A 3,557-nucleotide genomic window follows, 5' to 3' on the forward strand; every position below is an offset into this window, starting at 1 on the left:
GCATGGGAGTGAATTCAGTTAGTTTTTGCTAAGGTTGTGTGGATATCCCGGTAGTAGTAAATGTGCAGAGCTCAGTCCCTTTACATTTCTACAAAGGCATATTTCAAAATTCCCCATTGCCCAAAGCTGCCACGGCTGCCATTCATATATATGCACATTTTTAAGGAAGTTTCTAACTGATTAAATCAGATGAACAATCTTATTGAAATACCATAGAGGCTATATACCTTGGAGATTCTCAGGGTGGCACCTAAAACCATCTATACTCGCTGCCTTAGTCTATATTCAGACCTGATAAAATTAGCTTTTCCATCTTGACTACACCCACATTTATCTAGGTAGGAGACTGGTTCAGGTCAAAAGTCTGAGTGGGGGTTACCATATACTTATATTTCATTTTCTTTTTTTTTATTGAAAGTTTATACTAACAGAATGTTAAGGTGCAGGGTGATGTGGCCACAGGGAAGTGGCCTGTGTGGAACCACAGCCAGACAACTGATGCTCCCTGCACCTGTCTAGCATAGAGCTACTACTTTGCACCTGGTTGATACCACCATGCTGAAGCAATTCAACAAGCGAGACAAGGTATCAGGTGGAGGTTCCAACCTATTCCAGCACCTTGAAAAGAGTGGAGTACTCCAGGAGGCCCATGTATTTATTGAAACTCCCATCAACCCTCGAAAATGTGCCCACATTTTCAACAAGATCCTTTACCTCATAAACCAGGGCGAATACCTAGGGACCACTGAAGTGCCCAAGGCCTTCTTTGCCATGACCAAGCTCGTTCAGTCTAATGATCCCACACTCTGTTGGATGTGCTACTTGATCATCAAGGAGATATCGTGCATTGATGAGGATGTCATTATCATCACCAGCAGCCTGACAAAGGACATGACCAGGAAAGAAGACAACCACCAGGGCCAGACTCTGCATGCCCTCTGCCAGATCACTGATAGCACCATGCTGCAGGCTATTGAGTGCTACATGAAACAGGCCATCATGGACAAGGAGCCCAGTGCCTCCATCTCTTCCCTGGTATCTTCCCTGCACCTGCTGAAGTGCAGCTTTGATGTGGTCAAGCTTTGGGTGAATGAGGCCTAGCAGGGGGCATCCAGTGATAACCTCATGTCCCAGTACCATGCACTGGGGTTCCTCTACCATGTGCATAAGAATGACCACCTGGCTGCCAATAAGCTGATTAGCAAGTTCAGCAAGCACGGTCTCAAGTCTCCCTTTGCCTACTGCACGATGATCCAGGAGACCAGCAAGCAGCTGGAGGAAGAGGATGGCAGCCATGACAGCCCACTGTTTGACTTCACTGAGAGCTGCTTGTCCAGCAAGCACAAGATGGTGGTGTACAAAGCTGCCTCATCCCTTGTCAATCTGCCAGGCTGCAGTGCCAAAGAGCTGGCCCTAGCTGTGTCAATGCTCCAGGTTTTCTGCAGTTCCCCCAAGGTCACTGCTGTGCTCACCCTCAATAAAGTGGTCATGGAGCATCTGTCAGCAGTGATGGCCTGCAACCTGGACCTGGAGAACCTGGTTGCATTACCACAATGGCCATTGTCATACTCCTAAAGACTGAGAACAAAACAGCTTCATGAAGCAGATCTTGTCCTTTACGTCGGAGATCTTGGATGAGTTCTAGGTGGTGGTGGTCCAGGCCATCAGTGCCATGTGTCAGAAGTATCCTCAAAACACACTGTGGTCATGAACTTTCTATTCACCATGCTGTGGGAAGAGGGTGGCTTTGAGTACAAATAGGCCATCATGGACTGCATTGTCAGCATCATTGAGGAGAACCCGGAGAGCAAGGAGATCGGGCTTTGGTACCTGTGTGAGTTCACTGAGAACTGCAAGTTCACCATGCTGGCCACCCATGTCCTGCATCTCCTGGGCCAGGAGGGGCCCAAGACCAACAACCCCTCCACATACATCTGCTTCATATATGACCACTTGGTCTTGGAGCATGAGGAGGTCCGGGCAGGTGCTGTGAGTGCTCTGGCCATATCTGGAGCCCAGAAAGAAGAGATGTTACTCAGTATCTTGGTGTTGCTGAAGAGGTGTGTGATGAACAATGACAGTGAAGTAAGGGACCAAGCCACCTACTATCTCAATATCCTGGGGCAGAAGCAGAAGGTCCTCAATTCAGGCTATATCCTAAATGGTCTGTTTCCATCACGGGTCTGGAGAGAGTTCTGCAGCGGTACACTCTAGAGCCATCAGAGGCTGCCAAGCAGCCTGAGAAAGTGGCAGCCACCTGGCAAGAGATCTTCCAGGAGCAACTGGAGAAAGTACCAGAGTTCCATGGGTGGGGTCCCCTCTTCAAGGCCTCACTTGAACCCGTGACGCTCACTGAGTCAGGGACAGAGTATGTCATCACTGCACCAAAGACACCTTCACTGACCACATGATGTTCCAGCTTGAGTGCACAAACACACTCAACGACCAGACTTTGGAGAATGTCACAGTACAAATGGAGCCCACCGAAGCCTATGAAGTGCTGTTACGTGTCTGCCCAAAGCTTACCTTACAACCAGCCTGGAACTTGTTACACACTGGTGACACTGCCCAAGGAAGACCCCATAGCTGTGGTCTGCACATTCAGCTGCATAATGAAGTTCACTGTCAAGGACTATGACCCCACCACGGGGGAGAGTGACAATGAAGGCTACAAAGATGAATATGTGCTGGAAAATCTGGAAATCATCATTGCCGATCACATCCAAAAGGTCATGAAGTTGAACTTTGAAACAGCCTGGGATGAGGTAGGGGATGAGTTTGAAAAGGAGGAAACATTCACCTCGTCTACTGTCAAGACACTTGAAGAGACTGTGGGAAATATGGTGAAATGCCTAGGAATGTCCCCATGTGAGAGATCGGACAAAGTGCTGGATAACAAGAATACCCACACATTGCTCCTGGCTGGTGTGTTCCAGGGTGGTCATGTCGTCCTGGTGCGCTCCCAACTGCTGCTTTTGGACACAGTAAGAATGCAGATGACAGCCAGAAGTTTGGAGGAGAAGCTAGTAGATGTTATCTTGGCATCTGTGGGCTGAGAGGCCAGACTTCATGGGCCCTACTTCTACTCTTATCTTCCCAACATTATGTGGATGTCACGCCTTCCTCCTGAACCCAGTGGAAACTTCTTCCCAAGCCTCAGTATTCAAAAACAATTAGGAATCACCGAAAAAAAATTTGTTTAACCCGTAGCCCAGGACTGCTAAGGAGTAACTTTTTTTTTCTTTCTTTTTTTCAATAGGCGATGATTTTAGCTTGTCCTAGAAACTGCTGCCCTGCCTGTCAGGGAAAGGACATTCAAATGAATAAGATGCTCGCACTTCCTCTTGAATTTATCACCAAGGTAGCCATCTTATCCTTATAAATAAATCAGCACATATATTTTTTAAATAAATAAATAAAAGCATGTTAAGAAGTTGTAGGAATAAGTACACTTTGGGATTTTACAAAAGGGTCAGCTTGCCAGACTTTGTGTTAATGGAGCTTAAACAAGGCCTCCTAAGAGATGAATGTTAGTGATAATTCTGGAACTTTGTGGT

The 3,557-nt window shown here is 47.1% G+C and overlaps 1 pseudogene; it reads left to right on the forward strand.

The window, feature by feature from the left end:
* The first annotated feature begins 440 nt into the window (after positions 1-440).
* LOC102727058 (coatomer subunit gamma-1 pseudogene) lies at positions 441-3,056 on the forward strand (annotated as a pseudogene).
* Positions 3,057-3,557: the final 501 nt, after the last annotated feature.

This window comes from Leptonychotes weddellii, chromosome 13 (assembly GCF_054177405.1).
Source record: "Leptonychotes weddellii isolate Sample4059 chromosome 13, ASM5417740v2, whole genome shotgun sequence".
NCBI classification, from domain to species: domain Eukaryota; kingdom Metazoa; phylum Chordata; class Mammalia; order Carnivora; family Phocidae; genus Leptonychotes; species Leptonychotes weddellii.